The sequence below is a fragment of the Dreissena polymorpha genome, chromosome 12, assembly GCF_020536995.1.
Source record: "Dreissena polymorpha isolate Duluth1 chromosome 12, UMN_Dpol_1.0, whole genome shotgun sequence".
Classification (NCBI taxonomy): Eukaryota; Metazoa; Mollusca; class Bivalvia; order Myida; family Dreissenidae; genus Dreissena; species Dreissena polymorpha.
In genome coordinates, this window is record NC_068366.1 from 60,265,260 (window position 1) to 60,292,707 (window position 27,448).

Sequence of the window (27,448 nt, forward strand, 5' to 3'; positions counted from 1 at the left end):
ACAATACAATAATACATACCGACTTTTGAACAATTTAGCCTTGGGTTTTCAGAGGAAAAAGATTTAATTATGTATTGTTAATATATGAGTGAAAATAAATAATTTGACCCCCCGGGTATTGGCGTTCTGACCCCAGAGCATGATATGATTAAACTAAGAACAGGGCTAATATACGTTTGTTCTTCGTAAGAACTGTGTATATTAACATAAAAAATTACTTTATTCACGGAAGCAGCTGGATACGTAATGAAAAACTTCGCAACCATACGAGTTGTTTTCCTTTTCTTGCAAACATGTTATCAAACCATGCAATCACTTACCTTGAAGGGGACACGAATTTTCTCGGAATAAACATTGACTCCGTCGCTTCCATTACATTCTGAAACATTGAGTAACAAACAATAGTTATATTTAGAACCATATGTATTTCATTAGTAATATATACTAGCAATCGCCATTTTCGAGCAGGCATTGGTTGAGCAAACAAGGCTGAAAAGAAAAAGCATTAGGTCCATTATCTAGTTCGCGCAGGTGACAGGTGAAGTAAATGAACGAATTACCATTTTAACTAGCGATTTAAACCTGATATAAAACCTGATAAATAATTCAAGTATCCAAAACAAATTACATATGTCGATTGCCTTTCTTTCCGAAAAACTGATCGTTCCCAAACCGAAAATTAGTGGACTTAATCTATGGCATTATGGAATACTGCTTTGTTGAAAGGGAAATATAAAAAATCGTCGATCAGACCCCATTGATATAGATTGCAGACAAATGAAAAGTTGAACATAATTCAACGATCGACTTATGTTATACCTATGAATGTAAGCATATTACAATTATGTTATTGCTTTATCGCTAAGCTTGGCAAACAACCAAAATGTCATAAACGAATTCATTAAAAATTATTTAATTTAAATAAATAATAATGTGTCATGATTATTTTTGAAGAGATTAATACTCTTGAGTTTAACTGTTAATTTATAACACGGATTCTGTGAAAATTTCAATTCCGGATTACATGGAAAAGAAAGTGTATGGGGCGATTAAAAAGGGAGAATCATAGAGAAACATATATTTACGGAACATTCTTATTAGGTGATAACATGGGCACCTATCAATAATACGTCACATACCATTGGTATATCTTCATCTCCGTCTCCTTCAATCGGATCTGTTGTTGAGCGTTTTGTTGATTCAGTACTCTTGTTATTCGTGCTGATCGCCTAGTTTAATTATACAAGAATATTAACATGCATGAGTATCAACAATCGCTGAATGTTAATAATTATAACTGTGTTATTATTAAGATTGCACGTATGCTATCGCTAAGCGTGGAAAATATATATTGTGTTAAACAACCAATATGTCATTAATGACGTACTTGAAAAATCCATAGATTTAAATAAATCGTAATTGTTATGTTGATTCGAATAGATATTGGCAGAGGTAAATACTTTAATTTTAAACAAGGATTATGCGTAAATTTCAATAGGATCCATGGAAAAGATAGTGTATGAGCGATTTAAGAAGAAGACTCATAGAGAAAACATTTACGGAACATTCTTATAAAAATAGAATATGAAAAACGATCACATACCATTGGTATATCTTCATCTCCGTCTCCTGCAATCGCATCTATTGGTTCTCGGTTTGTTGCTTCAGTTCTTTTGTTATTCGTGCTGATCGCCTAGTTTAGTTATACAAGAACATTAGCATGCCTTAGCTACAGCAATCGCTAAAAGTTTTTCATCAAATGATTGTATACATGTACATCCTTTTAAAATTAGTTTTTTATACGTTACAATAAGTTTTATAACACAATAACGAGATGATAAGTGCAACTATTGCAAAAAAAACATGTCTATGTCCAAGGATAGGCAATTCCTTAGTGTGTATACTTTGTCTTAATGTTTCATTCGCTTAAAATATATATGCAATTACCTTTCTTTCTTTTCTTCTTCTCTCTTCCCTAAAGACAAATTAAATTATTGTTACGTAGCAATATAAAGTCTCAATACGTGCATTTGTGTTCAACGAATCTATATTTTGTTTGTAATTAGCTTAAAGGGGCCGTCAAACAGATAAAGCGTCGTATCGACGCGATTGGATATTTGGGGAAACTAAAAAGATTGCTTATATACGTAAACAATACATACGCTCTGTATGTGAGCGTGGATGGTCGAGTGGTCTAGGCGGGAGGCTTTTTATTCGAGGACTCCAGGAATCCAGGGGTCAGTGGTTCGAACCCTGTTGAGGGTTACTTTTTTTCCTTTTTTAAAATTGTATTCTTGTTTTATTACTGGAGATTTGTAGTTAAAATGTTTAAATTTATCAATATAAAGCATTTAATGACAAGCTTCAATACATGCCCCAATCGGTTGGAAGGCCCCTTTAATGTAATGCCGCTTTACTGAGTTAGACACGCGAAACCTTTTATATATTTTAATTCTTAACAAAACTATGAAAGCCTACCAAAACAAATCCATTAAATCACTGTCATACGAGGTTCACATATGTATGTATTTGATTCCGAATATCAACATAAAATCTCAAGCTACTTTTTTTGTTTTTATATTATCTGTGGCTGGTAACGTTATCCTTAAATGTAAGATATAATCTTTGATAACATTTCACAATAGTGCCAACGTGTCACAAAATACAACCGTTAAAACGTTAAAGTGTAGAATTGATATTTTAAGAATGTATAAATTTGTGGTGAAAATGTTGGTATACAAAATATCTTTGATGTTGATACAATAAAAAGCTACTATTTATTTTAGAGAGCAGGCAATGTTAATTTGGAAAACTTTGATAATTCAATGGCCATAATTATGAAGGTCTTTAGATGCTCTTACTGGTGATCGAACTTGGTTCAGATTATATGTCCATAAACATCATGTTGCAAAAAAGTGTTCAGGTTGGCCTGTGATGAAAATGTCTACAATTATGTATTTTGTGTAGCGATAATTACAAAAGTTTCATAAAAAAATAAAGTAAGGTTTTTAAAAGACATTTAAACGAGTGTATTGATTTTTGAAGTTTTACCTATAGGAGTGGTTTTTGCGCTTAACGGTCTATCTGATAATTTATGTCAAGTCATTTGTTGGATAAAGATATCCTCCGGACAAAGTGACAACTACAAGTGGTCTTAATTTGACATTTTACTTTAAATGGTGACTTTGAAATTGGACAGGGGAATTTTTCTTGAGCGCAACATACCATCTCATCAGGCATAAACTTGACAAGTTCTTAAAAAATCCATCTATGCTGGACACATTTTTGACCCGGAAAAAGTTTCAAGTACAAACTATAATATCACTTACCCTGTGCAGTCCGCCACTTTCCGCTTTTATGATATTTTTCGTTCTAAGCAAAAATTAAGTTTAGACGGACAGTGTCGTCCCTGATCAGCTTGCGCGAAAATGACAAATATATATCCAGAAAAGATGGTCAGCAGAAAAAAGTTTTGTTGTATTTAAGAAAAACATCAAATTGCCAATAAAAGTATTAAGACAACCAAAATGCAATTCTATTAGTTTACAACAGAAGGTCATCACGCGATATTGTATCAAAAGACACGACTCATTCCAAATAACTCAACAATTACCTTTGAGAGAAGTTTGGGTCCTCTTAATTGGATTTTTCATAAATCGTTCAGCTTTCCTGCAGCCGCATTGATAAATGTACTAAAAAAATACCCAAAATAATGTACTCAAAAGACTCTTCCAATTGTAAACAAGATTGACACTAATTTATCTCCTGATAATGTTTCTGGAGTTATATGTTTCCTTTATCTAAAGAAACTAAGTCTTTTGACACTATCGAACGCAGATAAATGTGATTCTTATTTGAACATATTGAGAATGACACGATGTGCGAGTATATGCTTCACTCAATAACTTTTACTAAATGTGTGTCAAAATTTATTAACAAAAACGTTTAAGATACGTTCGTGGAATGAGATAGCACATACTACATAGATACTTTGAAGCTTGGAATTCAACTTACAGACGCCTGATTGCAAGCTGGGCACCATAACCACCTATATATTCGGTCACGACTTGTGTACTTTTTATAAACGATCGACGAGTTGTAACAAAATGACAAAAAAAATCCAAATTCAATCGTTTTGCAATATTCAGCCTTTATAGTTAACATTTTAAATTGAAGATTAACAATAAAATGGAAAACAAATCAGTATGCATCGGCCTCCTAGTATTATTTTGCCTTCTAAACTATTCGTTTGTTTTTTAATCCGTGACCATATATATAATGTCATTACGAATATCCATAAAAAAAGTACTATACAAAGTAGCGAATGGTTCAGTGCCTTGCTCCAGATAATGTTTGCGAAAATTAATATTTTTTCGTTGCACCTTCTTTTCGCAACGCAAATAACGTAGTTTTTCGCCTAATTTAGTCAAACAATTTTAGTTTATTGACCACAAAACAGATAGGATTGAGTTAAAAAAAGTAAAACAAAAACAAACAAAAACATTTTCCTATTATTGTGTTTGAAGTTTCTAAACATATCGCATACGTGTATCTTGGGTTGTTGATGAACTCCTGTTTGTTTTGTGTTGGATCGAGAAAGTCTGCTTCGACCACACTAATGACGCCAATACTATCGCCTCTACCTAAAAAAGGTATGTTATATCAATCACTTAAAAAAGGTATGTAATATCAATCACTTAAGCATGTCATAACTTGTCAACAGACAAGATGAATTTCATAACTGTTTAATACAGTTATCCAGTATATTGTTGTATTAGAAAAAAGACAATGAGGTTTTCTATCTTTTGAAATTCAGTGACCATCAAAGGGTTTACTAAGGCACTTAATAAACTACGCCGATTAAGGCTAGTCATACCGTTATTTGTTTGACCCTTGTTTACACTCGGACATAGGGCGCTCGTTACAATTTTTTAATCTTATGTTAGTGATATATTAATGGCTGAGTGTGAGGTTCAATGCGTCATTCAATCAGTTTTAATTAACTTAGTTATTTAGTTAAAGGCAATACCTAAGCATCCCTTTCAAAATCAGTAACAATTTTCACACATTTTTTACTCTTACGTCAACTAGGATAACATGATCACGGTAAACAGAACTGTACTAAAGTAAAACAGCAAATAATGTTCACCTAAGTGCGTTAACGGGAATTAACATGTTACTGATGATATGTTTGGCCATTAGGAATACTATGGTCTGTCTTGGCCATTAGGAATACTATGGTCTTTCTTTTTAATTAAGCTAATTCATTGGTCATTATGTTGTCTGGGGTTAGCTTAGAAAACGTTCATATATATAACCTATACAGTGCTCTCAATTCTCTACATACATGTTTCTGACAGCCAACTTTACGATAGGCATCGATGAGTCGGTTTTTGTGATATAACATCAGACCATACGGATCCGTATCTTTGTTCTTGGTAAAACCAAACGTGATTCGTACAGGACGATCCTACATAATAGCTCAGGAAAATGCCATATATGCAAAAAATAATCACCCTAACATTTTTGCTACAATAAATATATAAATGATTACAATTCAACATTGCCAAAAGATTGTCCCTTGTTATTTATCACACAAACGTTAAAATACATTTGTAATACGAAAGGTCTATACAGAGTATTTTATAAATGGCCACAGGCGAAAACAATGTATTCGCTCACAAAGTGTCCCTAGATTTTTCTTTTTTTTTATAAATGAACAAAACACTATTGCTCTTTAATGTTATTAATATATGGGATAACATATATCAAGTATCAACGAAATAAAACTGTATCCTAATTGTAATAAAACGTAAACGAATAATTTTTATTTCTATAAAGTAAGTACTTATTTGAGTTACTAAGATGAGCGAGGATACGATCCCGGATGGGTTTGTACACATCTTTTTCTATCTTCAACAATGATTTGTCGATCAGCTTAGTTTGTACTTTTCTTCATTGAATTACAATCTTCATTCTTGGTTTTAAGTACAAAATACTACAGTACTCCTGCAACCAAGAGATATAGAGTTATAATGATTGGGGTAAGAATTAAAACATTCAGGCAGATTACTTCTGAAAAATATTGCATGCCCATCATAGGTTTTATCACTTAATACAATATTATATTTGTTAATACTATAATTCATCTGATATTTAATTGATTTAACAAAACCCGTCACTTAAAAGCAGTTGTTAAGGTCGTTGTACTTCTATCTGCAGAATCGGTATTGCAAACTGGAAGTATTGAACGAAAACTGAGACTTTTATCTACACTATTTAATATTTAACAACGAAACCCCGCCAAAAAACACGATTTCCCCATTCAAGACTGAAATACAATGAGAATCTCACTCGCAATGATTTACTATATTCCGGAAGGACATCAATCCCCGGACGGTCGATGGGCGTTTTATCACTGAGTGCTGTTTCCGGATTACGAATAACAATCGGGTCAGACGAAAAATCAAGATCTGTCTGCCCACTTTTGTCTCTAGGATTTAAAATCATAATCATTGACAATTGCTTATGGAGAATTGTTTGATCTTTAAAAATAAATCGATTAATTCGACAAATATTTTAATACTGGTGTGAACAGATAATCTTTGGTAGTAAGCAACGGCTATACTTAGTCATAGCGTACGATTATAAACAATACGGTTGTAGTTTATTTTGTTTCAAAGAATTCTATTGTGCGTTAATTATACGTAACGATTGTTTCCTTCCTTGAAATCTGTAAATGCATCCAAAACATTCGTTACAAAGTGAACTTTAAAGCTTTATTTTGCTATATTGTAGTTGGGTAAGGGTTTGTGTTTGGCACAAGAGTCCCTGATTTTAGGCCAAGCGCACTAAATATGGGCAAAACGGTAAGGAAGGCATAACGGTTATTGTGTATAATTTGAAGTAAACTAGTATAGACCGTGAGAGATACTTCTATGATATGTATCTATTACACAATTTCACACAATTCACACAATTTTCATGATCAGCATTCAGGGTTGCATACATAGTTATGTAAGATATTTACAGAAGATTAAGTTATAATGAAATAGAACATACTTCCTCACGTTGAAGATAACTATTTTTGTACCAGTGGCTTCAAAAACCTGTATTTCATGCATTAAATCTTCCTCTGATGAAAATAGTCCGTGTTCCAAAATGGCGGACAAGTAAGCATCACTCTCACTGGACGATTCACGATTCATTGAAATTGTGTAAAGGATGTTGTACAGATAATGTATTTTAACATTCTTGAAAACTTAATATCATTAACAAACTAATTTAAAAACAAACATATGCCAATACATATGTAATCTGATAGAGTAAATGATATATTCTTTAAATAATTCTTTATATCTATGAGTTCAGTTAAACAGAACAAGGTAAAAAAATATTTGTGTTATTATTATTGTATGAACATGTCGGAAAGCACTCACACATTAACTATTCAACTCGACCTTTGATGTTTAGAATAAAAAGTATGCATGAACTGATTTGAAAAACCTTCATAACAAATCTATTTACTGGCAGCTTGAATATTCAGTCTTAACATAATTTATTTTTATTTTTAAACACAATTCACCAATTGATATTTCCGTATAGACAGTTTTTAACTGTTGAAGCGTTTGTCTGTAAAAAGGATATTATCTTTGTTTTGTAGTGTCCAGGTCACAATGGGAACAATAACGTATTTAGCCTTAATTGCTTTCAGATATGTCTGCGAGAGCAATCCTATACTCGTAGAAGTCTTGCAGCGCGTGAATACCATGACATCGTCCCCTATTCTCATGGAACCGGCCTTAAAACCATTGCCAAATTTTCCTATCTTCACCTTGTGAGGGTTCATACTGAAGACAAAACTGAAAGGCAAATAAACTTAACACTAGCTCTAACTAGAACCATAAAGCATATCCGTAAACGCCTTTTAATAAATTCACCGAAGCACACGAACACTGTGGTTAATTAGGTGTTCGATTAGTCTTTGCGACTAAAATCTTATAATAAATAAAATAATGAAATGAAACTCCAGTTACATCAAGCGTTAATTCCGCAGTCACTTCAAAGCATAGCAGTGGGAGTTTAAACCGGGTTAAGGACGCCCAAAAACCCATTTATGCAAGATGAAAATGAACGTTATCCACATCAATGTTATTACAATACGACTACTCAATGATCGAATGTTTATCAGAGCAACAGATCTGCTACTTTCTGAATGACGATGCAAATATATCTCGCATAGAATTTGTAAACTTGAGAAGTTAAGCATCATTTATGCTCATTTAATATATCATCGTAATATGATTGTAGGAAAAAGCCATTCTGTTGGTTACAAAAAGAAGATCTGTTGTGTAAACGTGTATTTGTATAAATTAAATATTTGATAACAAGATATGTAAGACTCTAAACAGTTGAGGATAAAAAAGGGCAAAACATGTGCAATTATGACAGCAGGAGTTGTGTTGACTTTGCACTTACCTAATGAGATATATCTACCTATTTAGTTCAAGTTAATACCGCACATAGGCATTTAAAATAAATACCTCTTACAGTTTTAATGATATGCTCCAGACAAATGTTAAGAGTAAAAACTATTAAATTGCATAAACCATAAAAAGAATAGACGCAAAATGTATGACAAAAATGCACTGAATTTTCCGCCCATTTAATCTATCTGCCTATGAAGTTTAAGGTTGAAATCTTGTGGTTTAGAGTTATGCCAAAGACAAGAAATCCTGTGGCCGGACGTACGTATGAGCTGAATCCTTATCCACAACTTTTTTAACAGAAAACCAACTTTAAACATAAAATTGTTAAAATGTGGAAGGGTCCATGCAAAGCATTGGAGATTTACACCGGTTTAAAGGCAAACCAAAGCTAAAACTTACACCAACATTAACCAACAAACAGACCGCTTGTCTACAACAACATCATTCAAATGTACATATGGTGACAGAAAATGAAACCATTAATACCACAACGTAATGCGTCAATCGAATACTCTACACATATTTTAAGTGTACTTAGTTTCGTAAGTTTTGGACATCTATTAAACAATTAGGTGACAGGGAAAACAACATTTACAAAGATAGTAAATATGTTTCAACCAAAGAACAAAAATAGCTGTGCTGCTTAAGCCTCTGTAGACTGAAATATTACAACAATGTTAACGCATAACCGAATTTCAATGTGCTTGAACATGAGGATGACATAACTTTACAAACTCCAAATTCGTTGAATTGATATCCCCTCCCCGCCAAATAGAGTTTGTTTATGAATGGGCGCAAATCCATTATATATGGTATAATCCTAAAAAAATTGTAGGTTAACTGTTTTATGAATTGCAATTCTCGAAATTTACTCATGAAGTTTCATGTTAAAATATATATATACATTATAAAGTTTCTGAGCTAAGCCCTTAAAAGTTGAATGACATACTCACAATGCCATTTCTATATTCCTCCGTCTGAGCCTGAGGATAAACAAGTGGGATGTGACTCATATTGATATTTCTAAATCGACATTCGATCAGAAAACTCTGACCTATTTATTTGCGCTTTATGATGGTGGTTTCTTAAATCGTGTCAAGAAGACTATGATGAGTTGATAAATCTCTTTACTTCTAATAATGCCTAAGGGATGTGCCAAACTTTTGACCTGGTGCATATAAAACAACATAGTGCTTATATTGCAATTAAATCGAGTGTATATATATTTTGATTTGATTTTAAATAGAAATAGCGAAATTAATGTTTAGTTACAAATTTGTGATTTCTAATAATATCTGGACTAAGTAGGATGTTCGGCTTGCCTTTCTATTTGTATTAACCCCGTTCAAAGAATGCTTTGAATTGGCCGTTCCAAGGCGGTAATCCCAGTTTTAATTATCTTTTATTTTCTGGGGTTTCATAATAACTAACAATTTAACATTTTCTTTCAGAACAATTTGCGTGTATATGCGATGAAAGACACATCGCATTTCACGAATACTTATGCAAACACTGTTTAGGACGTATTCGAAAACATGCATGTGCATTTCTACTCTTAAGGGCACAGGGGGAGACAGTGAACACTGTTCTTCATATAGCCATGAATGAATTGACCAATCAAAAAAACCTTATTGTTTCATTTTTGGCATAGTTTACTGATTTAATTTGATTAATAGATATGTTGATACAAACGAAACAGATCTCTTTGCAATGTGTCATTCACAAACATGAGAAAGCGTCGTACAATGTATAATCGCCACAATATTTAACAAAGTAAATGAAAAAACCTTAACATGTAACTTAGTTCCTCGTGTGTCATCCCTTTCCCATTATCGAGAAGCGTTAGACAGACTTTCGGGTTGATGACACAGTCTTTCGTCATTATCTCTTTTTGTCGATCTTAAGCTCCGAAGCATTTGCATCACAAGCGTTATCTGCGAACAATAAAAAGTGAATTGTTGTTTTAAAGAGTTTACACTCATAAAAGAGAGGCCACTGAAAAAGTGGGAGGAAAATTCGTAGTATTTATCTGAATTTTCCTTACATTTATTTTAATAAAACAAGTACAATTACTGCAAAATGGTAATAGCGGTCGACAGATGTGAATGTATAAGAATGATAAACGTCTAGGTGTGAGGTTAAAATCCCAAATGCTTTGCATCGACCGTTTGAGGCGTCGAGCCCAGCTTTAATCACTTGTATTGTTATGTTGTGCACGGATAAGAGGTCAATTGGAATTATATACAGTATTATCCAAACACCAGTCAGTTCAATTTTAAATTCTTCATAATTACTACGTAATGCCGAAAACGAATATTATTGTTAAACGTGTTTAATACTTTGTTCTCAAGTATTTAAGGTTCATGTATGAGCAAATAGTTGACAAATAAAAACACCACTTACATTAAGTTGGTTCATAAAATGTATTTTGATATTAAGTCCCATTATATATATGAAAACGCTGCAACCTGAAGTTAAATATTTTGCGATCAAAGTCTGCATTACAAGACAACAACTCCCATCAGACTAAAGTAATTGTGCGGAAACCATTTTTCTATGTTCAGTTACCGTTATCTTAATCCCAAAGGTCGCAAATGAAATCCCATAGGTTGGTATAGAAACTACTAAAACACAATTTTAAAGAAAACAACAGCCACCCAAACTAAGATAATTCATCGAAAATTATAAAATCTTTACCAGTGATATTTACTCCCAAAATGCAATTCTTCACTAGATAAGCATGTAACCTATCTATGAACAAAAGTTCATCACAAGATCTCCATCTTACTTGAACGCACATGCTAAATATATATATATGTATATACAGTGACCATGACCTTTACCTTGCTCTCTCCAAATGCAACCATGCTTTATCTACATGTCCGGTTAAGTATTTGCACGTAAACATTCACCGAAATGTTCTAAATACAAAAGAGTCATTATTGTTCTTCCTTCGTTGCATAATTTTGAATAATAATCCCCAAATACATGTGAAGGTTCGATTAAATATCTGTAGTTGTTACACAGATATGCACTTGTTACATGCAATCATTAACATACATTACAGTAAATATCTTAAAATTGACAGGACTTTAATAAGAACAAAAGTGGGACGTTTTAAGTTTTGGTCTGAATGTTAATATAGAGCCTGAGCATATATGTAAAGTTCCATATCTGTAATAGGCATAGAGATATGGAGAAGTTCCATGCAAACATTAACCAAGTTGTCAATTTTTACTAAATTGAAGGCCAGTGTTATAGATCCTGGTCAGTTACGGAACTTGGTAAGTGATCTCATACAATGACCCCAAACATATGCGTGAGTTTAAATCGAATTCCTATGTAGAAACATTTATACGTTGATGTGTTTCGTTGACCTTGATCAGCGCATTACGCAGAAGCTGATACTGACATTTGGGTGAGTAGTATAGCTCGGACTAGTCGGCGAGGAGCCGAACTAAGATGGAGTACACAATAAGCACTTCTGATATACATTTAATACTATATACCCGAAACGTTTAGTTAAACTTATTTGATAACTGCATAAGTTGAACCACAACAGCTCATAGAAAACATTCAACAGACAACAACTTTCAACATGACCCACGCCCCATCCAATTTATTAAAACATTTTGCTTCGTTGTTAAATATGTTTTTTTGTGGCATTTACCCTCAAAGTACTGCATACATTTCAACTATATTATTTATATTATTTACCATTCTGTATTTTTTATGATAAACAGATACAATACTTTAAGTTTATTGAAACGGGTGTAACAATATTAATACATGTAACAATATTAATACATGTAACAATATTAATACCTGTAACAATATTAATACATGTAACAATATTAATACATGTAACAATATTAATACATGTAACAATATAAATACATGTAACAATATTAATACATGCATATTTTGCATGAAAATCGAACTACATAATGTGTATACAATGATCTTTCAGTGGACTGAAAAAAGGATCATTTCCTATAATTATGTTGCCATGATTGCCTAGGCATTTATCAGAATAATCAGAATAATCTTAAACTTCATTTTTTTATTATATTGCATGTTGCTATTTATAGATGTAAGTCAGTTCTTTTAATATTAAGTTATTATTGTAAACACACAAAACAAACAAACACAGAACAATATCATATTATTCAACATATGATCAGTGTTACTCTCAATATATCTATGTATAAAGAGTTATTTTATAAGAAAGCAATCCCATTATGTTGACATGAAACAGAAAAGGTTGAACATTCTTCATTGTTTAAATGATGACCGGAATGTTACCTACTAGTATGCTTTGGGCTTTCTTTTCTGGAAACGTTTTAACATTTATTCAACAGTTGATGTTAATCAATACTTGTCCTGAAATGATGGTCAGATTTTATCGAAACTTCACAGGAATGATCCTTGTGTGACTCTCTTTCAAAGTTGTTTGAATTGTTTCAGTCAGTTGCATATGTAGGTCGCAGGAGCTATAATATTACCAGCATTTGATTAAGTTGTCATAACTGTACATCAAGTGCATTTAAAAGAAAGTTACAAGTATAAATTCATTTTACAAATTCATCTGATGTGTCTATAGTCTCGTTAAAGATGCATTAATAAAGCAATTGTATAATGGAGAATATAAAATTGAATAAAATAATGTGTTGCACTTACATTACTGTTTGGAGTAAAAGTATGAAATTAATTGATGCAAACACTGTATTATATATAGAGGCAATGTTGTCAAGGTCTTGATGAAAGTAGGATGCTTTTCAAGTATCATTAAATATCATGCCATAACTACATAATTTACACCAATATGTTTATGTTATCAAAGAGCACATTAACCGTTTTCAACAAATGTGTTGCTTTTTCGGAGAATGTTATTTTATCAAACCAGTCCTGTTACTAATACCATCATAGTTTTGAACATAACATCCTAGATTTGGACAGCATATTCTGATCTTAAGAATTTATTGTAAAGAATCTGCATATAAAGCTGCAATTTATTTTAAACTCATATTGAATGAATATCAAACTTATTGAATATCGATAAGTAACGGTTTTATTTTAATCTTTAACCAATTCACGAATAGTTGAGGTTACCAATGAGTCCTAAGTCAGAACTCCACCAAGAGATTTGACTGCTTTCGAGCAAAAATTTTGTGTATGCTGTCTTCACTTGCAATATATCAATACTCAATTTAAAAGTCTTGATTATTTTCACTGGTTTACTTTTTCCGACTCATGTTTTATTATATAATATTAATTATTCAAAAAGTTTGCATGCTACTTTGGTCAACAATGCACAATTTCATTTTTTGAAGCTTTGCGATAAGCTGTCTACTGCTTATGACAGTGTTAATGTCTAGAACTATACGAACCAATCGGTGCATTCGGATTAAATATATATGTAAACAAGAGAGCTGTGTTTGTGAAAGACAATGCCCCCTACTGCGCTTTGAAGCCGCACAGCAGCTATTTTAGACACATTGTTATATTTTGAATGTAAAGGACATAGTGACCTTGACCTTTGATATAGTGACCTCAAACCATGTTTGATTGTAGATGCATGCACATGTGAAATTTAAAGAACATAGACCCAAGAGTTTTTAATTTATGAGCAAGGTTAAAGTTTTGGGACAGACACACACATACCATGACAGACAGGCCAAACACAATGTACCTCTGATCATTCGATCTGGGGGCATAAACAGATAAGATTTACCCGTAAAACATGGTATATAAACATATTTCTGTTATTTGTATGTTTTTCAATGTATTTTTAAATGAGAGCTATTTTTGTAATGAACAGATAAAACCAAGTGTAAAAAGGCTGGAATCTTAAACAAGATGACCATGGTCCCTAAGGCGCTCACCTGAGAGCCGAAGGAACTACATGTAAACTATTCTGGGAAGGTGGAACATAAATATTATCATAAGGTTAACAAGACGAAATTCGCTCGCCTCTGGAAACCATGCTCTTAAAAGCACCGGAACCATTTTCAAAGTAAATCAATATATTATGGAACATATGTTCTCAGCATGTTTCATTAAGATTGAACTAAAATGTGACTTATAGAGAATTCACAATGTTTCACTATAGCACTAAAAAGAAATCTGCCACCCACCTCAGGGCATTGCTTTTAAACAAGCTGGAACTAATAATTACACCAAAACAACCGACCTCATCCATAAACTGTGTGCCATAACAAGTTCCACCCTTATCAGTCTGAATGTCTTTGATGGGACTTCCCAGCTGGGGCCTATTTCTAGGAACTAAGGACATTTAAGCTGCAAGCCTGTTATATCACATTACCATTTCAAAAGGCATCAATGAATACTACTAAACAGAACAATTGAGGCACAGTAAATAGAGACTTAATTAGTTGCTGATAAGCAGGTGGCTTAATGGGTTTATTGAAGAGATAAGTGTGCATTCCTGACAAGCCATGCATTCATGATTGGAGGTCAAACACAATTCAAGTTATATACTGTTGTTTCTACCCTAAGTAATTTTCTGTGAAATCAATATTACTACTTAAGGGGTGTTGCTGCAGTCTTGCTGATTTTTTTCCCATCAAATAGATTTTGTCAAAAAATTATGTTTAAGATATACATACAAATACTATATGAAAAATGAAATAAAAACATAGGGTAACCTGCCTTGATTTGATTTTATTCACCATTATATAACATGTATTTTTTCAATAAAACTGAAAAATCTCTAATTGCGTTAAAATAATTATAACCTATGAAATTGGCAACATGTAGATATTATTTAAGCTAAGATACATCATATACCATTTAATTAAACCACACACTACCAATAAATGGAGTACACAAGTAAAATGTTATGTTACCCAAAAGAACATAATTTTTTACTATTTTAACCACATAAATAGAATTTTAAACAATTCTTCCAAATAGAATTCTGCGAAACTGCTCAATATGTTCATCTACGTATTTTCATCATAAAACACAAATAAAAAAAGGGGGTCATCGCACTTTTAACAGAGATTTTTTGTTTTAATTATCCCTACCGTAGTAGATGTCACATTTCATTAAAAAAACAGCAATAAGACAAAACCCAGGTACCGGTACATAGATTGTCAGAAATGTGCATTAACATTAGAAATTGTTTACAATATTAACTGGGATCACAACAGCTTACCAAAAGACATTAATAAAAAACAATATTTAATCACAAACATAATACCATACAGTATCAAAACTCGACCTTAATCATTAATAACTTTTATGTTCACAGATTTCGGCATGTTTTGAAGTTTGTGTTTAAATGCTTTAAATTGATGAATGCAAACAACAGGACTAAACTCCATTATAAAACAAGTATGAAATTAAAGAAAGAAAAAAAAAGTTTTAAAAAAAGTTAACCCCGTCTGGGATCGAACCACTGACAATTGTATTATCAACCAACTCGTTCATTTCTGATGATACTTATAACAAAAATATTGAGTTGTGATAATAGCATCATCGGTTTTGCTATAAATATATCCTCGGTTTAATTAACTGCCGCAACACCCCTTAAAATTTTGAGAATATTTAATAAAGGGTTTTCAGATGGCATAAATATGTTTGCTGCACTTCATCCCCAACCAATCATCATCATAATAATCCTCTTCAGAAGGGAACAAAAATAAATCATTTGTTTTTGGCAATTTAACTGTTTATCTTATCGGCAGAATTAATATTCAGATGACTGCATGGACATCATGAATATCATAATATGCATTCACAGTGTACATGGGTAATTTCTTAGTACAGTGTAAACAAGGTTACACTACAGTACAGACACCGTGTACTTAAACAAAGCGCCTGTCCGCGGTTCACTTTTCCCGATGGGTGACATTTCGCGGGGGACGGACACGCTACTGACCGCGATGTTCGGCGAACACCCGAAATCGCCGCGATTGCACGCTATCGTTAACAGGAACACCCGTGAACACCGCGATGACTTTCTTCCAACGTGTCTAGAACCCGTTTTTCTTATCTCTAAATGTTAAATAAGCACTTGCATTATTAATAATTATGTATGTCAGTACAATAGGCCTATTGAAAACCGCCGACTGCGTCTTTATTTTATTGCCCAGTTCAAGTACCGAAATTCCAATATCCTGTGTATTACGAAACACAAACTTTAGATAAGCACGTGTCGTCTGTCAAAACAACGATTGTACATGTCAGTAAACATATCGAAGTAATTCTCCTTTATGATCTCGGAAACGGGACTTGCTTAAAACATTTACAATTACCATATTTATTTTCATACGATTTGCTGTAAACAAATGAGAACCAAACAAACGTACAAAGACAACACAAAATATTATTATGACAAATTAAATTTAAAAAAAAAACGTTTTTTTTTTTTCGAAAATCGCTTTAACTTTCTCCCGATTTCCAGAAAATGAATTATACATGTTGAATGACATCTAAATATAGATGACGCTGTTCATTGGTCGTTGTAAAAGAATATGAACTGAACACGGCACTTTGTGTGCAATCAGATACAGTACAATAATTGTTGCAATATTGAACGAACTAAAAGATGATAATGACACAGCATTTTTGCCTTTTCTTTTATTCGAGGAAATGTCAATTCCAAATCATTTGCGAGCAACCCCGATACTTAAATGAAAATTTACTACGAAGCTTTTACAATGTTGTCTGCTCTTCGCAGTTTTTATGCCCCCGGTAGGGAGGCATATAGCAGTTGAACTGTCCGTCAGTCAGTCTGTCCGTCCGTCCGAAAACTTTTACATTGCCCATAACTTTTGCAATATTGAAGATAGCAACTTGATATTTGGCATGCATGTGCTTTTTATGGAGCTGCACATTTTGAGTGGTGAAAGGTCAAGATCATCCTTCAAGGTCAAAGGTCAAATATATGGCATCTGTCCGTCCGTTCGAACACTTTTACATTGCCCATAACTTTTGCAATATTGAAGATAGCAACTTGATTTTTGGCATGCATGTGTATCTCATTGAGCTGCACATTTTGAGTGGTGAAGGTCAAGGTAAACCTTCAATGTCAAAGGTCAAATATATGGCTTCAAAGCGGCGCAGTAGGGGGCATTGTGTTTCTGACAAACACATCTCTTGTTTGTGTATAAATTAATACACCCACGCCTATTTTCGCCTATTTGTCAAGACCAAAACTGGACACGAAAATATCATGGGCATATAGGCTAAAAAAAAATTATAAAATGAATTTCGGAAATTTTTTCTCAAAGTGTCGGGTAGGAGGATGGAAAAAAAAGATGGATGACCAAATATGCTCTCATTTTAAAAATGTTATGGTATGAAGTTCTTTCAACTAAGCAACCACAGTGATTTTTTTTTAAACTTGTTGATGCATAAAATGATCATTATCAGACTGTAGGTCTTGAGGTGCAGTTTTTAAATTAGTTTGAATTTTAAAATATATCTTAACTGGTTCAAAAGTAGTGAATTTTTTAACTTGTCCATATAAATAAACTTTTTGGTGAATTTTTTGCTGAGCATTTTGTTCACAGTACCTGTGTGTTTTGCGGACTTCGTGCGTGGAACAAAATTACTTTTTTTCATTTTGCTATCATTTGAATTTATATCTTTGTTATAATTGTCTGATTTGGTTGAAACTTGCCATCTTTATGTTGTTTTTTCACAAGGAATCCATATTTTGCATTAAAAATACTTTATCTCAACATACAACAAATAAGCTATCGAGGTTTAAAAAAAGCATTTAATAGTTTATCGTCCAGAAAAATCAATACCGCAGATCAAACTATAAACAGCATAATAAAACACTTTTCAGGGGTTTCACTGGCCCAAAAAAAGTTGTCGCCACTTTATTGCGGTGTGAAAACCACCGGTAATTCCAACTTTATTAGTAAGGGCAATCATTTAAGGAACATTAATGAATAATTGCATTGACTTTATTTTTATTACTTTGAGAAGTATGTTAATACATAAATAACAATAAGTACCTTCATAAGTCTTAATAAGATTTATTTTTATATAAATAACATTTTTTCTAATTGATAAACCAGATAACCAACATAATATAATAACATTAATAATAATGTAACAGTATACTGCATAAATGGTTCGATCAGAATTATTTATTGAAACCTACAATCACGCAAATATACATCATCTGAAAGGAAAAATAAATCAAACATCAGAAAATAATGCACCTCAATTCAAATTGTTAAACTGTTACATTTGGTCATTCGGACATGATTTACATCAACTTCTGTTTATTATCACATGTCACAAATTCTACAACAACACCTATTGTTAAAAGGTTTTCTGTTAGCTGTGGTGGTTGATTTCCAGGTTCAATTAAATGAATATTTTTCACATCTATTTCTTGACAAAAAGGCCCAAGATAATCGCCACACTCCATTCTTGTTGTCTGAAATAACACAAAACATATTTTTACAAACTATATACACAAAATCAACACATAAATATCGCTATCTTTATGTCCGAATTTTAACATATCCGAAATATAGTACATCGAGTGGAAGACCTACTTTTTATTTCAGAAATGGTTGGTATCTTAATTAAAATATATCGTTCCCAGAACATTATAATAATGGAACTGTTAAACATAAATGCTCACAAATGCCTGTTGAAACAGATTAACGTGTGTTATTGTCACGGTATTGATTAAATAAATAGCGTCCCTAATAATCGTTATAATTATTGATCTCTATGATAGTTTATCCCAGGATAACACAATTGCCGTTAATCCGATAATAACCCCCATAAACTTGACTATTTTATTTGGACATTCATGGTTTGAAATCGTTTTAAAAACTGTTGATTTTGCGATTTTTGAACTTTTGGTACGAACCAGATCGGAACAAACCGAAGTTTCGTACCCATTTCGTACCCATTGAAAATAACAAAAAAACACATATTATATGCACATATTCTTCACTACAACTGCATTAAACAACACATAAAATTGTATTCTTTAAAATATGACCGTATTTGTGCGTAAAATATGGAAGGTTTAAAGTTGATAGGCGTAATGGGTTTCGCAATTCGAGCACCTGTTAAATTAAAATCGTTCTTTTCTTATTGCTTTCATAATAATTTTAAGTCATTATAATACTATCAATTTTAAAAAATTGTAAAGAAATGATAAAATATTTTCTTACAAATCGATTCCATTCAGGATTTCATTTGACGGTTGCATAATTATTGTGAAATTAGCAGACTTTGCTGATGAAAGCGTAGTAGCGTTCTTGAACAAAGATGGCGTAGCATTTGGTAAATTCCAGCACATGTACATGATGAAGGATGTTCACGTATTAATGTGGGTTGTTAAAACTGGGTTTGTTACGATGATTTATAACTCATTTGAACTTGTTCTTAAACCCGGCACGCGTTTCGTGTTTAAAAGCCACCTTTTCGCATCCGTAAAAAATCGTTTTTTTGTGTCTTTTTTCGGTTTCGTCAAAAATTAGAGTCGGCGGGTCCAAAAATCATTTAATTAAAAAGTTCTGGCCATACATGTATTTATTTGTGGCTACACTTTGTAACAGAACATGAACTGTACACGATGCGCGCACACCACATAAAGTGATTTACGCATGTTGGAATACCCTTGTCCCGATTAGACGCTTATTTCATCAAATCTTTAAATAGAAACATATGCCGAAATTCATTTGATACTTTAGAAAAATGGCGGACGTTTGTGTTAATGAACTTCTGAAGCACTTTTGTTGTCAATATTAACACTTTTAAATGAAAGGGATCAATGCAATACGTTTATGTTCAATTATTTTATTTTTAGCGAACATGATGAACACTGCGGTAGATAGTATGGGTCCGCGGTGATTCTCGGTGTTCGCCTTATGGCATACGGCCCCGCGACATTTGATCTGAACACCCATCGCGGGGTTCATATTTGTAAGCGAGCACAGTGAGATAAACACCGTGGCGAGTAGCGTTTGTTTAAATACTGTATACAACCATTTAAAGCCATGTTTTTCAACAGACGTAACCATGAAAGAACTCAGCCTAGATATCATAAAAACAAATGTTTCATGAAGATTTTACTACAAATATGACTTCTAGAGTGTTAAAACTGTTTATCTGTAGCCATAAAATGAAAACTTCCCCGCCCCTGTCGGTCAATGTTTTTTTAACAAACCGGAACCGCTTTGGAACTCAGCTGAGATATCATAAGAACAAATGTTCCGATTTTTTCTCCATGAATACTGGACTATAAATATGACTTCTAGAGTGTTAATAAGGTTTTACTACAGCCATATAAGGAAAACTGCTCAACCCCCTGGCGGCCATGTTTATCAATAGACCGCAACCATTTTCAAAGTCAGCTGAGCTATCATCAGAACAAATGTTCTTACCAAGTTTCATGTAGAATAGGAATATAAATATGACTTTTGAAGTGTTAACAAGGTTTCACCATAGCCATATCAGGAAAACTGCCCCTACCCTGGCAGACATGTTTTTTAACGGACCGGAACCATTTTCGAACTCAGCTGAGATATCATTGGGACAAATATTTTGACCAAGTTTCATGAATATTGGACTATAAATGTAACTTCTACAATGTTAACAAGGTTTCACTATAGCCATATAAGGAAAACTGCCCCGCCCCCTGGAGACATGTTTTTCAACGGACCGTAACCATTTTCGAACTCAGCTGAGTTATCATTGGGGAAAATATTCTGACCACGTTTCATGACGATTAGACTATAAATGTGACTCCTAGAGTGTTAGCAATGTTTTACTAGAGCCATATAAGGAAAGCTGCCCCGCCCCCTGGCGGCCATGTTTTTTAAAGGACTGGAACGATTTTCGAACTAAACCGTCCTATCCAAAAAACAAATCTTCTGACCAAGTTTCATGAAGATTTGACCAAAAATGTAATTTCTAGATAGTTCACATGTTTTCACAATGTACATATAGAGAAAACTGCCCCGCCCCCCTGGCGGCCATGTTTTTTCACCGATCTTGACCATTTTCAAACTCGTCCGAAATATCAATAACATCAAAGTTTTGACCAAGTTTCATGAGTATTGGGCATAAATTGTTTCTTCTAGAGTGCTCACATGTTTCTCCATAGCCATATAAGGAAAACTGCCCCGCCCCCCTGGTGGCCATGTTTTTCACCATTTTTGAACTCAACCAACATACTCATTAAGACAAACATTTTGACAAAGTTACATGAAGATTGGGCATCAAATGTGACTTCTACAGTGTTCACAAAATTTTTTGTTGACCTAGTGACCTAGTTTTTGACCCAGCATGAACCAGTTTCGAACTCGGTCGAGGTTTCATTGGAATAAATGTTCTGACCAAGTTTCATGAAGATCGGACAAGAAATGTGGCCTCTAGAGTCTTCACAAGGCAAAATGTTGAAAAACGAACGACGGACGACGGACGACGGGCAAAAGGTTATTCTAAAAGCTCACCATGAGCACGTTGTGCTCAGATGAGCTAAAATAGATGATAAGGGGAGATAATCATTCATATATAAGTAAAATCCTTGGTAAATAAATTGCTGTCTGAACTATATTGTGATAAACAATTTTGTTGAACATTCATTACTGACTTCTTCCAAACCAGATAATCATTCCATGTTGAGCAATACATTTAAAACTTGGTGGTATAACAAACGTTCTAAAAAGTATGTTAAGTTATTTCATTCATAACTATAAACAAGTTTAAACAAGAGGGCCATGGTCGATCACCTGAGGAGTATTAACGCTAAGCAAAGGCTGTAAACGTTGTTTTGAGAAAAGAAAGGGTTTGTTGTTTCTGCAGAGATATAAATATATGCGTTTAAAGTAGTTTGGGTGTGCGTGAGTGTGTTTATGTTTTTTTTAATAGACATGTGTTACCCATTGCGACACAGCTATATTTTGCATGAAAGAAATATGGGGACAGTAATATAATTATGAGCATAATCGGCAAAAGAAAATGAAATATTTTTTTTACCAAATTGCTGTACGGCTTTGAGGTCACGAGATAAGCATCTCAGCATCTTTAACATACATGTATGTGCAAATATAGTGGTCAACACACACAATAAATAGGAAAATGTATCATTTCAAAACAACTGACAAACTATTTGTAATTAAAACGCACAAACAATCTGTAGCATAAATACATTATTTTTTTTTGCCAAAACAACTTTGCTTTTTAACCAAACAGTTTGTTTGTGTTTCTTAAAATATGAGATAAATTGTTTGTTTTTGTATTACCCAATAGTTCACATTTCGAACAAAGTGTTTTAAACCAACAGAAACAATTTCAGACTCACCTTTCCATGATATTTTCAAACAACAATAAAACCGTTAAAAAACAGGTCTTTGATAATCACTTACATACTACTGAATGACTTATTTTTACCTAATCAATAAAAAATGTCTGCCTATATTATGTGTAAGTTGTAATCTATCTTTTCAACGGCATTTCATCAAATGTCTTTAATGTAAGTGCCCAGTTAATTGGGGCCTATTTTTAGAGAGCTGGAAGCCAGTTACACAATCATCAAAAGGCTATTTAAGAAGGTATCAATCAAATTGTTTTACGAACGAAATTTGTTTCATTTTCTAATAACGTTTTTTCACGTAAAACGGTCTTAGAAAAATTCACTAAAATGGTGTATGCAAATTGTTTGGAGGAAAATGAAAAACGTTTTTAAGTGAAAAATTGTAAGAATTACAAAATGCTATGTTAAATGTCTATTCCGTCTGCCCAAAATCTAGTAAGGCATCAAAAAGGCCAACCGATTTGCGCAGTGTTTTTGAAATACGGTATTACTAAAGTATATTTGCGTAAACGCAAATATACTAAAAACCACACATAAACTTATTAATTGCATCAAATAATATATAAAATAAATGCAACACATTGTCTGGTATCGATGACTTTTTATTTGTGGTTTTAATAAAATAATCCTCACAGGTTTAAAAAACGTTACAGTCTGGAGAAGAATATTCCTGATGAAGAATTATTGTTAACACCTGAAATTATTTTGTTTCAGGCAAGTGAGCAATGCCTATTCAATACAAAGCAATATGCACACAACATACATTAAAATGCTGTAAGGATAAGACTTAGCGTCACCGCCTTGGAATGGTCATTGCAAAGTATTTGGGGGTGTAAACTGGTATGATGGCTACCCTTACAGAAACAGAATGTTTGCTGCAAATTTGCGGCAAACTTTTTTGTTTGCGGGAAGGTTTGCAAGAACTTTGCAGGACTTTGCGGCTAACCGCAAAGTTTCTTCAAAGTTGCCGCACAGTTGCAAGAACTTTGCGGCTAGCCGCAAAGTTTGCAAGAAGTTAGCAAGAAACTTTTTCAAAATATTAGTGTTGCAGGAACTTTGCAAAAACTTTTAAAATATTGACATTGTAGGAACTTTGCAAGAAACTTTGATGTAATATTGATGTTGCAGGAACTTTGCCAGAAACTCCGGATTTTATGACAAATTGTTAATGTCCTACATGTCAATATAAAAATATGATCTGAGTTTGATCCTATCAATATTACTGTTGTAAAAACTCTTAACATTGGCTTACTATAGTATTAGTAGTTTTCTTGTCAAAAATGGACATACTATCAACAAAATGCATTAGAGAGTTGCCTTCTCTTGCCTGATTTAAATGTGAGGTCATGATTGTAAATAACTGCGCAACATTACAAACAATAAAATAATTTAATGGACTAATTAATATTTCAAAGTAACATTAAGACAAGAATGCAGAAGCTCTGGTGATTAGTATGATAGCTCTCCTTATTCTTTGAATAGTACGTAAAGTTAAATAGGGAAATAATATAATCACATTAATTTTATGGTTAAGTATGTTTATTTAAAAGTGCAATCTTTTAAATTTCTATTGGTATCAGTAGAATCCCTTCCTTATTTTGGAGTTATTCTTCAGACGACAAAAACACTGACAAAGGATGCTGGACGTTCGACTTCAGGTGCTTGACGAATACTAATTTTTTAGTAAAAAGGGGGAATGACTCTTACAAATTCTTGACAGAGTTGTCGCCTCAAGTCAATAGAAGTATAGAGGTCATCGAATTATAATGTGCATAAAGTTTCTAGTTGAAAGATTTGATAGTTTTTGAGAATCCATCTAAATTGAAAATGGCCATTATAGTTATGTACTAAGTCAAAAACAAGGGTAGATAACTTGATGAATGCAGGTCACAGGGTTACCAGCCTTGCCACTATGGAGTGGACAGATGTCCTGGGTCCAAGTTTGAAGTGGATATCTAGAATAGTTTTTAGTACAAAATTGACTCACAGAAAAACTTAAATTTATCTAAATTTTGACCTCACACGTGCCACTGTATATTTCAACTTGTAACAGTAAATAATATACTAGTATATAATACTACAATTTTCTATCGTTATCCCAGATTTACAAGTTTCCTCTTTAGCCAAGAATCTTAACAATTCACGCTGACTCAGATGGCAGATTGAAGACAATAGCTGCACTTTTTTCGTGCAAACCTTAAGGCAAACAAAAAAGTTTGCCGCAAAGTTGCAGCAAGCATTCTGTTTCTGTAAGTCATCTCTTCTGATTGGTTCACTGCAGATTGTGAGCCAAATTTGAATGTGTAAACATGCATAGATCCACACAGGACCTGTTACTGGTTTAAAATGTAGTTTGAAAGCAATGTTTGGACTTTTTAAAGTTAAAGTTTTAACGATATCCTGAAATACTGACTTCGATGAACATTCTTTAACAATTAAGTAGAATGTAGAAATCAACATTTTGTGTGTCAACAAGTCTAATGGAGGAATTCAGTGAGTTATGAAGTGACCCTTTTGGAAATGCCTTTAACTATTGAACAGGTTTGTTTTGTTTTTCTGATAATGTTAAGTTTAATTAATGATATTGTTTAACAGTTTCAAATACCTGTTTTGGTGGGTGATTTACATTTAAAATAAATGATGAAACAAATTATCTTTGCAGTAGGTCACATTAAAGACATATTAAGTCAGTCAAAGGTATCTCTATCTTACAAAACCAACATAGTTGTAACAATCAATTGCTTAATCAGTGACCAAATGAAATGGCAATTTAACCAATACTTAGATTTATTTATGAATAACTACTCTGCCACGAAATGTTAAGCCTTTTTTTTCACGTACATATATAAGAAAGCTATTGCTATCGCTTAAAAGGTGCAAAAACTTAATATAATATAGTTTGTAACTAAATCAACATTATACAATAATCAACCAAACATAAAACTTTTCTGTTTTAGTTTTTATGTTTGGTGAAGCATTCATATGACATTTCTAAAATATACAAAAGGAAGCTATATATTTGTATGCTTGCAATTTCATTTACAGAACATTCACTATGTGACAACTTTGCAAGAACTTTGCGACAACTTTGCAAGAACTTCACGGCAACTTTGCAAGCACTTTGCGGCAAAGTTACCGCGAAGTCCCGTATGCAAATGAAGTTTGCGAGAGCTTTGCAAGAACTTTGCGGCAACTCTGCAGCAACTTTGCAAGAACTTTGCAGCAAAGTTACCGCAAACTCCCATATGCAGATGAAGATTGCAGGAACATGGCAAGAACTTTGCGGCAAATTTGCAGCAAACTTTTACCATGTAAATTAAGTTTGCGGCAAAGTTGCTGCAAACCCATATGCAAATGAAGGTTGCGGCAAAGTTGCCGCAAAGCTCATTCGCATGGTAAAAGTTTGCAAGAAAGCATGTTTGCGGCAACGTTGCTGCAACTTTGCTGCAAATTAAGCAAGAACACTTTTCAAGAGGCCTGTTTTTTCGGTAAGGGTAGCCAAACCTTACACTTAGCCCACAAGTTATCACAAAACATCTCCTAGTAAATAAGTAAATGAACCTTAGCCTTTCATAAAGGCTTTTCAATTGTTTATGTAATAAAATAAAATAATAATTTGATTGCAATTTAATTTCTCAGTGGTTAAGATAAAACGGAGCAACATGATTCTAATTGTGTAAGCATTTGTAAAAAATTCATATATATTAAACACAATAGACGTTTGTGGGCAAACTTACATGACAGACCAGTTGATGGTCCATACTTGTTAATACACTTTTCCACAAGGCTTTTAACAATGCATATATGGCTCGTTCAAGAAGATCACCAGCAGCTACAAATGTGTCAGATATTGTCGTCATACTCTGAAACACGCCCTATGCTGGTGTAATGTATGTTGTATCAGGTTCCTTGTCCACTAAAAGCACACATAGGCCAGTAATCTCTTTATTTAGGCTACTTATCCATTGTTTAATTTCGACATGCTGTTCTTTGCAAACAGCCACTAAAGCAGGAAAATACATTTTTTAGTTTTGCCGGCTAAATATTTTACATGACTCAACTCAAGTTTTGTGTTTGATGCGTTTATCTTGTCCATTAAAATAGCTGTATACATTGTTAAAATACGAATTGGCTCTCGGTCTCATTAAAAACAGGTATATCAAAAAGGCCTTTTCCTCGGGTAAAAATGCCCTGAAGAGCTCCACAACCATGTCTTAATGCTCGGAATAAGGCACTTCCACATTCTGCCATGACGTCAATTTTAACTGAAATAAGTAAATACTAGTTATCTTTAATTATCATAGAAACATCTACTATTATTATCCACAATCATGCACAATAGACAACAACAAACAGTTAGACCTCAAGATCCTATAAAGATTTAGACTAGAAAGGCCCTAGTGCGTTTACCTGAGACCCAAAGAACATTTATAGATCTGATCTGTTTTGAAACAAATTTTTATCAAGTATGAAAATGAAACACAGAAGAAGGCTTCTGTTTGGTCGACAGTTTTTAAATAACTTAACATAGTGAAATTCTAGTACACATTCGATTGTGCTTTACCAGGAAAACTTTATTACATCAACACAGCCAAATTATTTATTGGAAATGTTCAAACTCTCCAAAGAA

The 27,448-nt window shown here is 33.1% G+C and overlaps 1 protein-coding gene and 1 pseudogene across 1 annotated transcript in view; both read left to right on the forward strand.

Moving 5' to 3' along the window:
- LOC127852654 (phosphonoacetaldehyde hydrolase-like) overlaps nucleotides 1-7,841 on the forward strand; it is a 28,967-nt pseudogene extending 21,126 nt beyond the window's left edge.
- LOC127853319 (MORC family CW-type zinc finger protein 3-like) overlaps nucleotides 1-27,448 on the forward strand; it is a 382,815-nt gene that overhangs the window by 348,688 nt on the left and 6,679 nt on the right. The gene's annotated exons all lie outside the window — the stretch shown is intronic.